The sequence below is a fragment of the Elephantulus edwardii genome, unplaced genomic scaffold (genome assembly GCF_000299155.1).
Source record: "Elephantulus edwardii isolate Elephantulus edwardi_28Jun2011 unplaced genomic scaffold, EleEdw1.0 scaffold00158, whole genome shotgun sequence".
Taxonomy (NCBI): domain Eukaryota; kingdom Metazoa; phylum Chordata; class Mammalia; order Macroscelidea; family Macroscelididae; genus Elephantulus; species Elephantulus edwardii.
This window is the reverse complement of record NW_006399908.1, coordinates 1,678,332-1,691,564: the sequence shown is the minus strand read 5'-3', so window position 1 is coordinate 1,691,564 and position 13,233 is coordinate 1,678,332. Positions and strand designations below refer to the sequence as shown.

Below are 13,233 nucleotides of genomic sequence, written 5' to 3'. Positions count from 1 at the left end.
ACACTTAAGCAAGCTAGAACCTCACTCAAAAGAAACCAGAATTTTCTCGTAAAAACATCCCCTTATTTGTTTTTAACAAACAGTAGTTTAAAGTGATATGAAAAAATATACTCGACTCATTCCTGTCGAGGTTTGGCTGGGGCACAGCTGACCTACAGCAGGTTGTCAGAAAGCTGTTAACCACACAGGGGGAGACTGTCCCTGTTCCTCCTGCAGAATAGCTGGGGGGGGGGGGTTCAAACTGCCAGAGGTGTGCAGGCTTTGGATTAATGGCACATCTACGGATTGTGCTGTCAAATTGACTACAACTCATAGTGACCTGATGAACAACAGATATGAGCCTGTTCCATCCACTAAAAAAACCTGATTGTCCCGCCCCAAACACAGATCAAGGGCTCAGTCTGTTCCCTTTTTGTCTTTAACCACATTATTACTGAAATAATCTCATGCTGTTTCATCACCTTGTTGTTGGTGTTATGTGCCGTCGACCCACCTGCAGCTTATAGTAACCCTCTGCACAATTCCTATCTTGAACTAATCTCACCGTCTCTGACATACCCACCCTCATTACCCCAGTCAACGCATCTCATCTGAGGTCTTCCTCTCCTCTGCTGTCTCTACACCCTTCCAAGCATGATGTCCTTCTCCAGGGACTGGTCTGTCCTGCCCACCTGCCCACAGTATGTGAGAAGAGCAAGCTTCAAAATCCTAGCCTCCAAAGAGCAGCTTGGTTTCTCCCTCTCCAGCTTGGATTTATTTGTTCTCTTGGCAGTCCACGGTATGCTCAGCACACTTCCAGCACCACAACTCAATGGTATAGATTCTTCTGTCCTCTTCAGTCATTGTCCAGCTCTCTGATGCTTAGCTAGACCATGGCCTGGATCAGGCTCACCTTAGTCTCTAAACTGACATTGTTGCTCTTCAGCACTCTGACCCAGTGGTGAGAATCTTTGTTTTCTTGATGTTGAAGAGGAAAAGGAAGACTGCTACCAACTTTTGTGGTCAGAAATCTACTGAACATGCAAGCAAGATGCATTAATCATAATGTGGGTGATCGGAATGCAAAAATTGGGCACAGAGAAGAAGGATCGAATCATGGTCTTAAATACAATCTAAGTGGCAAATACTCTCAAATAAGATCATTAAATTTAATCTAAGGATTCCTAGTGGCACAGTGGATAAGCACTTGACTGCCAGCCAAAGGGCCAGAGGTTCAAACCCACCAGACACTCTGTATGAGAAAGACTGACAACCCGCTTTCTATGGGGACATTTCTTTCCTGCCCAATAGGGTCACTATAAGTCAGAATCAGGGTCAGTGGGCATGAGTAAACCTAACCCAGATCTACAACCAGTATAAATCTCCCTCCTGGACATCTTATATAGTTAACTGTCTATTCTACCTCTTCAATTGGATGTCTAAACTGACACCTTAGTATACAAAAACTTCTAATTTAATCTCTGTTCACTCACCCACTGCACAGCAGATCTTCCTATTTCTCTTTGTTTTATATTTTATTTTAAATGTCATTTTAACACAAGTTTACAAAAAGTTAGGTTTTTCATTCCTTCATTGTTGTACATTTTTACTACTATCCTTCTCCCCCCACCAGTTTACTCTTTTATTTAAACATTCACTCATTGTTGTATAATTATGCACCTCCCCCACTAAGTCCTCTTTGCAATGTACCACTTATTCTGAGATTTTCCCATTTCAACTGACAACAATTATAGTCTTTCAGTTGCTCAATTCAAATGCCCTTGTATCATCTGTGACTTCTTTCTATTAACCCCCACATTTAACCTAATAGCAAATGGCTCTATCTTCAAAACATACATAGACTCTTTTCTCCTTACCACTTCAACTGCAGCATCCTCTCTTGCCTGAAGACCCTGGATGAGATGGATTGACTCAGTGACGGGTAATGCGGGCGGGTGGGTGTGTTGGAGACGATTAGGTTGGCTCAGGACAAAGTAGGGTTCAGAGCTGTAGTACACAGGGTCACTAGGAGTCACAAGTAACCCCACGGCACTTAACAACAACTTAAGTGAATCACTGAACTAGCCTAACTGACCTTTCTGCCTCTTTCTCTTCGGGAAATCTTTTCTCAGCACAACAAATACTGTGGGAAACAGGAAGGCCGATTGTTACTTCTCTCCTCAGAACACTAGAAGCTACTCAGAGAGGCAACAAGAACTCACAGGAGGACTGAGCTTTCTCCATGGGGCCATGACCTCAGTTTAGGATTTCCTAAAATGGTCTCCTTGGAAACATGCTCTCGAAGGTCAGCTGTGCTCTCCGTTGTTATAAAAACAGCCACGAGGAAACCGTATCTGGTCTAAGATGTCTTTAAGTGGCCTCGCAGTCTCTGCAGGTACACACAGCCGTGGTCATTTCAGATACAGGGCCTTCGGCTCGGAATGAGCCTGCAGGAGAGCTAAACTGTAGGGCTTTTACAAACTAGAATTCCTGCTGTGTTTGAGGCAATTCCAGATAGGGTGGTCCACATTCATCCACATAGTCTCATTCCCTACAGGTAAGTGTGTCTACTTCCTAGATTTTACACGGACTCAATAAAAAAAAAAAATCTGAAACTGTCATGTGTACACTCTAGGTCTTGTATGTATCCTTCTACAAAGTTAAACAAAGCTCGGTGGCAACCTACTGTTCTACAAATGTGAATGTCAGTGAAAATCCAAGAATCAACTGCTGCTAATTTGAGAGAAAATTGCACTACTAATTTATCCTTACACAACTCCAGTCACACTGACGTCCTGGCTTATTTCTAGTTCTCTGAACATAGACAACTCCTGTCTTCATACCTTAACATTAGCCCTTTTCCCTGACTGGAAGCTCCTTGACAAACTATCTACTTGCTTGACCTCCTCATTTCAAGTCTTTGCTCACCATTTACCCTGATCATCCAATTAAAAAGTCCAAGTTCCATGCTCCCATTTATTCCCAATCTCCTAATTCTGAATTTTCATTTCTTTTCCATGTATCATCATGTTCATTTTCTAATGCCACATAGCATTGATTTTTGTTTCTACTTTGAGTAAGTTCTTTAAAGGTAATAATGGTTAATATAATTGATATCCCAAAGTTCTGAATAGTACCTGATACATAGTGGGTGGTCAGCAATATTTGTTAAATGATAATTATACACAAAAAGCAAACCAACATAAAATCCCTCCCTTTCTGGGTAGAGGGTAGATGTTTGCCCATAATTACATATCCCTATGTGCCTGGCACCAGGGATATCACCGCTGATGTCAGATGGAACCTGGCTGAAAGCAAAGAATACCAGAAGAATGTCTATTTGTGCTTTATTAACCATGCAAAGGCATTTGACTGTGTGGATAATAACAAATGATGGCTAATATTGAAAAGAATGAGCATCCCAAAACACTTAATTGTGCTTGGGCGAAACCTGTACCTAGACCTGTATGAACAGAATAAAGGAACACTGTATGGTTTAAAATTAGGCAAGGTGTGTGTCACAACTATATCTTTTCTCCATAACCATTTAATCTGTGTTCTGAGATTATTCAAGAATCTGGACTCTACAAGACAATGTAGCAAAAGGATAGAAGGAAGACTTATCAATAACCTTTGTTATGCAGATGAAACAATCTTGCTTACTGAAAGTTAGGAGGACTTGAAGCATTTGCTGCAGAAGATCAAAGACTCATCCTTCAATATGGACTGCATCTTAACATCAAGAAAACAAAACCCCTCATCACTGGGCTGATAGGCTACATCATGACAGATGAAGAAAAGATTGAAACTTGTCAATGATTTCATCTTACTTGGATCTGCAATCAACATCTTTGGTACCAGCAGTCCAGAGAACAAGAGATGTATTGCACTGGGTCTGTAGTCAAGGACCTCTTGAAATTGTTGAGGAGTAATTATGTTAGTTTGAAGACTAAGGTGCACTTGAGTCAGGCCATGGTCTCTTCAGTCACTTGCTGTGTATCTGAGAAATGGACAGTGAGTAAGGATGACAGAAGAACTGATACTTTTGAATTGTGGTATTGGAGAAGAGTGCTGAATATCCTACGGACTGTCAAAAGAACAAACAGGTATATCTTGGAGAGGGTGTAGCTAGAATGCTTCTTGGAGGCAAAGATGAAGAAGCTTTGTTTCACACACTTTGGGCATGTTGCTAGGAGAAACTATTCATTGGAGAGGATCATCATGTTTGGGAATGTGGAGGGACAGCAAAGGAGAGGAAGACCCTCAACCAGGTGGACTGAGACAATGACTGCAGCAATGGGCTTGAGGGTATTAGAGACTATGAAGATGGCACAGAATAGGACAGGGTTCAGAACTGTTGTTCAAGAGTCGCTATGAGCTATATTTGACTAAATGACACATAACAACATTGGTGATCTTGGTTGAAAGTAGATCATTTGTTGCCAAAGGTCAAAGACTATAGCCTTCAATATGGATTGCATCTCAATGCAAGAAAACAAAAATCCTCATGACTTGGCCAACAGGCAACATCATGATAGATGGAGAAAGGACTGAAATTGTCAATTCATCTTACTTTGATTCTCAATCAACACTCTTGGTACCAGCAGTCAGGAGATCAGGAGACATTTTGTACTGGGAAAATCTGCTGCCAAGGATCTCTCCAAAGTGCTAGAGAGCAGTGATGTCAGTTTAAACAACTTGGATCAGGAAATCCATGGTCTTTTCAATGACTTGCCATGCATCTCAAAGTTGGATCATGAATAAGGATGACAGAAGAAGAATCAATGTCTTCAAGTTGTGATGTTACAGAACAGTGGTGTCCTGACCATACCAAGAACTGCCAAAAGAAAAGATAAATTTGTTGTGGAGGAAAGAGAACTAGGGTGCTCCTTGGAGGCAAGGATGTTGATGTTAAAACTCCATCTTACATACATTGAGCGTGTGAGTAGTAAGGGCCAGTCCTTGGAGAACATCATGTTTAAAAAGGGAGAGGGTCAGTGAAAGAATGAAAAATCTCCGGTGAGATGGAATGACATGGTGTGTGACTCAGCCATACACTCAAAAATAGCAGGGTTCAGATCTCTTCACAGGGTTGCTTGGCATCAAAGTCAACTACACAGCACCTAACAACAACATGAGGATCAAAAAAGAGCAATACAACCCAGAATAATTCTACAGTTACTAGGACATATTTACAGAAAAGAGAGAATAACAAAATTACAGTAGTGCAACATAATACATGAACTGAAATTAAGTTAGACCAAATAGAATCATCCACTGCCCTTTATCATGAAGCAGAAAGATACAAACCATTCTTGAAAAACCTCTGTTCTTAACATCTTTATACAGAAGCCAAATTTTCTGTAGAAAGACATTCTAAAATATTTTCAGAGTTAACAGGAAAAAACCTTCCACTTGAAGCAGTGTTTATTAAGAACAGATTAAAACTTTACAAAAATAGTCCCCCAGGTCACATTTTTAGTAACTCAAACATTATTTCCTTTTATTTGGAGAAAAAATGGAAAGAAAGCTAAGTATCATAGTAAAGGATTAAGGGATATTAAGTTGAAATTCATTCTTCTTTCAAGAACTTTAACTTACTTCAAGAACAGTGGGTTTCTACGAAGATGGCACTGAAAGCAAAGAAGGAACCCCCTGCCCCTCCCAAAACTGAAGCCAAAGCAAAGGCATTAAAGGCCAAGAAGGCAGTCCTGAAGGGCATCCACAGCCACAAAAAAAAGATCCGCACGTCACCCACCTTCCGGCGGCCTAAGATGCTGAAACTCTGAAGGCAGCCCAAATACTCCCGGAAGAGTGCCCCCAGGAGAAACAAGCTTGACCACTATGCCATCATCAAGTTTCCTCTGACCACTGAGTCAGCCATGAAGAGATAGAAGATTAACAACATACTTGTGTTCACTGTGGATGTCAAGGCCAACAAGCACCAAATTAAACAAGCTGTAAAGAAGCTCTGTGACATTGATGTGGCTAAGGTCAACACCCTGATTACCCTGATGGAGAGAAGGCCTATGTTCAACTTACTCCTGACTATGATGCTTTGGACGTTGCCAAAAAAATTGGAATCATTTACACTGAGTCTAGCTGGCTAATTCTTTTTTTTTTTTTTGAAGCTGGCTAATTCTTAACACAAATTTTTCTAAAAAAAAAACCAAACAAAAAAACAAAACCTAACCTCAAAAGTATCCAACACTGTGTCCAGATATAAAATAGTATGCATTTTCTTATACAATAAGACATCTTCAAACGAAAACATCTATGCTTAAACTTTAGACTTACTCAACTGAACATTAAAACACTGAACCAAGAAACATGTGGTATTAAAAATGCAGTAGTATAAAAATATACCTAACTTATAACAAAAGCTCACAATGTTAACTGGAGAAGAATTTTTTACCTAAAAGAGTAGAAAAATGAAATAACATGAGGCTCAACACGAGCAGTATACCATCCTGTATGCAGTTTTCCACCACTACCAAATAAATACTTGATAATCATATTTCTGAGGTGAACTGAAAAAAATTCTTTTAAGTAACAGACTCACTACACAATCAGTCCATCATATGTAGGGGTTCCTTTTGTTTTGCTTTTTTTAAAATTAGTAAGTGACATTGGTAAATAGCAAGGTTTGATCTTCTCATTTCATACTTTCTCCTTGAGAAACCACAATTTTACTTTCACCTGGATGTGGATGATTCACAGATTTTTATCCCCAGATGAGATATCTCTTGAGTATAACATTCAACTGCCTGACTGACATTTCTCTTAAATATCTGAACGCTTTTTCAAATTCCACACAAGCAAAACCATAGTAAGGAACTATATACCTCAGTCCATAAATCTTCAACCTTGTGTTTCAGTGTCGTTGTGCCACTGAATCACCTGTGCCTCACTGTGACTCTATACACAACAGCCTTGAAACCTGCTCTATCTTGTGCCAATCTCATTGTCTCTGACACACCTAACCCTGCTACCCCAGTCACTGAGTCAATCCATCTAATCAAGGGACTTCCTCTCTCATACAGTCCCTCCACCATCAGCTCCAAATACTAATGTTGCCTAATAACCTTCATCTTCCTCATCTCCTATTCTTTCCATATCTGATTGGTTTTACCTTATAAATAATTTTAAAGTCTGTCTCCTCCTCTATTTTCTATTTCAGTGTAGTCTCAGTTCTTATGTTGATCATTGAAATGTCTCTTTCTCTTCTTTCATCTCTTCTTGCCACAGCCCAATTCGCCTAATCTATCTTCCAGTTTGTAACCAGAACAGTATTTTCCAAATATAATTCAACTGTCACTCCTCCACACCAATAGTTTTCTTCGCATTGTTATCAGTATACAGGGAGCTCTGATGGCATAATCTCTAGGGAGTTGTTGATCTAACGGACAAACACTCTGGAGATTCAAATCCAAAAGCGGCTTTGTGGGAGAAAGACGGGCAATCTTGTCGCCTGTGTTCCAGCCTTGGAAGCCCAAAGGAATGTTAGCTACGGGAGTCTAAGTCCAAGCACAGTCTGGTGAAATGTGTTTCTACAGCTTTATCTTAAATCAAACCTCCTCTCGTTTTCTGTGCATCAGTAACCTTAGCCTTTATTCAGTCCCTTCTTTGTACCATGGTCCCCCTTGACAGAGCGCCTTTGTATATAATCTAACTTTAGCCTAGAATACTTTTCCCTCCCAAATCTCCTGCTCAATTCCTATTCATCCTTTAATCTGGACTCACACATCACTTCCTCAAAATAGCCTTTTCAACCTACCTGACTATAGGAAACACTCTTATGCTTACTCTCCAACACCACATTCCTCTACTTAGTGTCACTTAACTCATTTGTGACATTTCATTTATCTGTGTAATTCTCAGGTTAATAGGTTCCTAGCTCCATTAATGGAACAGTAATAGATACTTCAGTTGTCTATTGTTTAGTATTGGTGCTAGGGCAAAGTTAATGACTCAATATTATTTCAACAAATATACACATATGAGTATATAGATAGATATGCATTTATCAATGCATATTTTCTACCTTGTCATTTATACTTTGACTGGAGGCGTAAAGAGAAGAAAAGGAAAGCATCAAGTTGGCCACACTTGGGGCTAAGTCTATACCTACTGCTTAAAATAATAAATTGAACCAACTGTGCCAGAAAGAAGGTTCAGATCTATATATGTAAAGAATTAAGAGTGGTTTAACTACATATAAGCTCAGCTGTTCTTGGCAAGGCATACTAAGATCTAAGAGTTTCAAAGAAGAAGCTGTGCAGAGAAGAATACGACACTTAAAAAAAATAGCAATTTAACTCATTTCATTGACTGGATTCTTCCAGTAACACAGAATAAGAGCTACAAAAGATGTGTGGTGTATGTACGTGTGTTTAAGTGAGCACCTGCATGCACTACTGGAAGCAAAGCCCTTTTGTTTAAAATTAACTGATCATAGTTTTATTGTTATTATGAAAAAAATCACTGGACAGAGCATAGGAGAGGAAGATCCCGGAAGAGATAGACTGACACAGTAGCTGGGGCAATTGGGACTGGTGTGTCAGAATCTCTGAGACTAGCTCAGGACAGGGCAGGCTCCAGAGCTGCTGTACATAGGGTCGCAGGTGACTCAACGACACATAACAACAACAGCAACAACAACAAAGACTGTTATGACTTTTTCAAGTTCAGTGAGGTTTTTACTCTCTGCTAAGATGATAGTTCTTATAGCCTTGCCCTATCCTGCACCCTTCTCACAATCTCTGAAATGTTCAAGCCCACTGTTAGAGTAACTGTGTCAACCCATTCTGTTTGAGGGTCTTTCTCTAACCTGCCTTTCCAAGCATGACATCTTTTTTCCAAGGACTGATCTCTCCTGACAATTTACCCAAAGAATGAGAAATGAAGTTTCACCATCCTTACCTCTAAAGAGCAATGTGGTTGCCTTTCCTCCAATTAAGATTTGTGTGTACTTTTGGCAGTCATGGGATCCCCAACACCACAACTCCGAGGCATCAATTCTTCTGTCATCCTTATTATTATCATTATTATCCTTACTACTTTTCCAACTTACAGATTCATAGAAAGCACTTACACCATGACTTGCAACAGATGCATGTTGTTAAACTGACATTACTTCTTTTTAGTACTTTGGACTTGTTCTTGACAGACTTTTCCAATGTTACATGTCCTGTGGTTTCTTGTCACCATGACAGTTACCATGGGTGCTGACTGTGGACCTGAGTAAAATGAAATCGTTGACAGCGATGTTTTCTGCATCCATGATGTTGACCACTGGCACAGTGGTAAGGATTTTCACTTTCTTGACGTTGAGATGTAACCAATAATGAAGGTTCTATTCTTTGATATTCGCAGTATAAGTGCCTCAGGTCCTACTCACATTCTGCAAGCAGTTACACCATTTGCAAAATGTGGCTTGTTGATGAGTCTTTCTTCAATCTTGATAAAATATTCTTCTTCATAAAGTCCAGCTACTCAAATTATTTTCTCAGAATATAGTCTGAATAGGTATAAAGAAAGGATACAACCCTGACACAAACACTTCCTGATTTTAAACCATGCGGTGTTTCCTTGTTCTGTCTGAACAACCACTTCTTCGTCTATGTATAAATTTAGCATGAGCACAACTAAATGTTCTGGGATTATCATTTTTTTCTATGGTGACCATAATTTGTTATGATTCACACAGTCAGATGCCTTTGCTTAGTCAATAAAACACAAATAGACACCCTCCTAATATTCTCTTTCAGCTGAGATCCATCTAAAATTAGCAATGAAATCCTTCCTACCACAGCCTCTTCTGAATTCAATTTAAATTTCTGTAAATGTACTGTTCAGTAATTTTTTATATTCTTGAGCAAGTGATAATGATGATATTGTTTTATTGTCCACATTTTAATGAATCACTCCGTTTGGAATAGGGACAAGTATGGGTCTCTTCCAGTCAGTTGGTCAGGTGGCTATCTTCCAAAATTCTTGGCATAGACTAGTAAGTACATCCGGTGGGCTAGGTTTGAGAGTTAAAATAGTTTTGGGCTCAAGGGCCAAGAAAACAACACTTACATACCAGATCTCGAGGACACATCACCCTCTCCTGGGAAACTATCCTCTTGTGTCAGCAGCATGCTGCAAATGGAAGAGGCACTAAAGCCACAAGAAGTCAGTCCTGGAGCACAAGTTCAAAGCAAAGGACTTTTCCTCAGAACTGTCTGAGCTAGGAGACCTTCTCTGATACTAGCTCCTGGTATTTGGACTTGGAGACTCTTAAGCTCAAGAGATACTGGCTACCGCATAAGAAACTTGCAATAGCACGAGGTGTTCAGAATCGCCGAATCCCAAAAGGGTGAGACCCAAGGCATCATATAAAGGGCTGATAAGAGGAGAGAGGTGTTGAATAGTGTATTAATTACTGAGGTCTTATTTTCCCCCAATGCATTTAATACAGCTTCAACTTTTTCCTTCCTTACCACTTGTCCTTGATCATATGCTACTTCCTGAAAATGGTTCAATGTCAACCAATTCTTCTTGGTACTGTGATTCTGTGTATTCCTTCCATCTTTTTCTGATGCTTCCTATATCATTCAAAATTTTTCCCATAGAATCCTTCCATATTGCAACTCGAGACTTGAATTTGTCTCGTAGTTCTTTCAGCTGGAAAAATGCCAAGTGTGTTCTTTTTGGTTTACTAACTTGAGACCTTTTCACACCTTGTTACAATATTCTGCTTTGTCTTCTCGACTACACTTTGAAATCATCTGATTTTGTCTCTTACTTTAGCATTTCTTCCCTTTGTTTGGCGTCCTACATTCTAGTGCAAGTTTCAAGGTCTCTTCTGACATCCTTTATGGTTATTTCTTCTATCCTTGCCTTTATATTGACCTTCCTCACAGACGGTGTGAGTGATGTCATCTCACAACTCAGTAGGTTAAAAATGAACAACAGATTACAAAGAAATAATAGAAATTTTTTTAGGGCTAAAGTAAATAATTATAAAAACCTTTCATAAATAGCCAAAATAATATAGGAAAAAGAATACTTAGCAATTTCTCTCTATCTTACATATTTTTTCCTCACTCATAATAATAGATGCAAATTGTACTTAAGAAAAAGCCAGAACAATGATATATGGATCAATATATAATAAAGCCTAAATTATTGATTAAATTAGATTATAAAATTTTACACAAGATAGAAGAAATACAGGAAATAAAAAATATTAACAAGAAGAGATTATTCAATTCTCATTAACCTAGTTCAGCTATATGTTATTTTTCTTTAATTAATTTTAAAGTTTATTACATCATAGATTACTACTAAAAATAAAACTCTGGTTGAGATACAGCTATTTGAAATAAACTGATTCACAAATAAAAATAAATATTGAAAAATATGAAAATTCTTTTTATACTTGAAAGAGAATGAAAAGTGAATACTGCATAATAGTGATTCTCAAACTATTTAAAATGGAAATAATCTGGAATGCATTAATAAAAATAAGTATAATTTTACAAATAAAATTACTAGTTTATATTACAGAAAAAATGTATTCCAATACTCTTGTTGTTCTTGTTATGTGCCATCAAGTGGCCTACGACTCATAGCGACTCTATATTTAACAGCCCTAACCCCTGCTCTTTCCTGTGCCTATCTCACTGTCTCTTACATACCTACTCCCATCACCCCAGTCACTGAATCAATCCATCTCATCGAGGGTCCTCCTTTCTTATGCTGTCCCTCCAGCTTACCAAACATGATGTCCCCTCCAAGGACTAGTACTGCCTTGCAAAATGTCCAAAGTATGTCAGATGAAGCTTCAGAATCCTTGCTTCCAAGGAGCAGACTGGTCTCACCCTCTCTAAGATGACCCTGTTTGTTCTCTTAGCAGTCCATGGTATATTCAGCACTCTTCTCCAGCACCACAGCTCAAAGGCATCGATTCTTCTATCATCCCTCATCAATTTTCAAGACTTTTACTCTATTAAAGGGACAGTTGGAAGATGGTAAAGTTAAAAACAAAACTGAAGACAATGTCCAGTTTTATTTGGAATGGAAAGAAGCCCTGAATAAGCAGAGCATTCCTTAAAATTAGAAAAACGGAAGGAGGCATCTCACTCCCTGATTTCAAATCCTACTACACTGCTGTGGTGGTTAAGACAGCATAGTACTGGTGCAATGACAAACATATAGATCAATGGAATGGAATTGAGAACCCAGAAATCAGCCCATATACCCACGGTCAACTGATTTTTGACAAGGAGATTAAATCAGTTAAGTGGGGAAATGACAGCCTTTTTAACAAATGGTGTTGGCAAAATTGGAAAACGAACTCAGAAGACTCAAGCAATATCCACACCTTACTCCATATACAAAAACCAACTCTAAGTGGATCATAGACCCAGGACTAAACCCAAGGACTATAAACTTCATTAAAGAAAAGCTTGGAAGAACTCTAGAAGTCCTAATGCATAACATAAACAGTCTTCCAAGTATCCTGAAAAATCTACAACCAGCAGAAGATAAAATAGATGAATGGGACCTTCTTCTATGAATCAAATCCCTCTGCACATCCAAAATCTTCTCCAAAAGAGAAAAAGGGAAGCCACAGACTGGGAAAAAGTATTTGGTAATGACATGTCAGATAAGGGACTCATATCTAGAATTTATAAAATACTTGAGTACCACAACAAGATAAAGGTAAATAATCCAATTGGAAAATGGACACAGGATATGAACAAACACTTCACCAAAGAAGACATTCAGATGGCCAACAAGCACATGAAGAAATGTTCAAATCCCCTAGCTCTAAGAGAGATGCATGAGATATCATCTCATCCCAGTCAGAATAGCAAAATTTAACAGAATAGCAAGCAACAAATTCTGGCGAGGTTGTGGAGAGACTGGAACCCTTATTCACTGTTGGTGGGAGTGTAAAATGGTGCAAACACTGTGGAAGGCAGTGTGGCGCTTTCTCAAAAAGTTGCAAATAGAGATATCATTTGACCCAGCAATTCCAATACTGGGAATATACCCCAAAGAGACCATAACTGCCACCCAAGCAGATATATGTACACTCATGTTTACAGCAGTTTTGTTCACAATAGCGAGGAGTTGGAAACAACCTAAGTGTCTATCAACAAATGAATGGTTAGAGAAGCTATGGTATATTCACACAATGGAATACTACGCTGCATTGAAAAACAAGGAACTCATGCAATATTATTCAAAATGGGTGGC

General features: G+C 38.9%; 1 protein-coding gene across 2 annotated transcripts in view; it reads right to left on the bottom strand.

The window, feature by feature from the left end:
- The window catches only part of TRPC1 (transient receptor potential cation channel, subfamily C, member 1), a 101,873-nt gene that overhangs the window by 23,842 nt on the left and 64,798 nt on the right, over nucleotides 1-13,233 (bottom strand). The window lies entirely within an intron of this gene.